Here is a 424-nt window from a genome sequence, read left to right on the forward strand (position 1 = left end):
GGAGCCCCCCCTGGGCGCGACTGCCTCGCCGCGGCGCCCTCTGGCGGCTGGGAGGACTGCACACCGGCGTGTGGGCGCGGTTTATGCAAATGAGGGAGTGCCACCGGGCTGCTGAGAGGCCAACGTCGGGGGCGCGGTTTATGGTAATTAACAGCGGGTGGGGGCGTGGTGTATGTAAATCAGGGCTCTGGATTGCCCCCGGTTTGTGATGGGGCGTGGTTTATGCAAAGGAGAGTCCCGGGGCTGGCGCGCTGTGACTTGGGGCGTGGTTTATGCTAATTTGGAGTCCGCGGGGCGTGGTTTATGCTAATGAGCGCTCCCTCGGGGGGGCTTGGCTGCTGAGGCGCCAGCGCGGGGGCGTGTCTATTCTAATGCCTGTCCGGGGGCGCGGTTTATGCTAATTAATTCCTCTCCGTTGCTTTCT

Source organism: Corvus brachyrhynchos, unplaced genomic scaffold (assembly GCF_000691975.1).
Source record: "Corvus brachyrhynchos isolate BGI_N302 unplaced genomic scaffold, ASM69197v1 scaffold543, whole genome shotgun sequence".
In the NCBI taxonomy this organism is placed as follows: Eukaryota; Metazoa; Chordata; class Aves; order Passeriformes; family Corvidae; genus Corvus; species Corvus brachyrhynchos.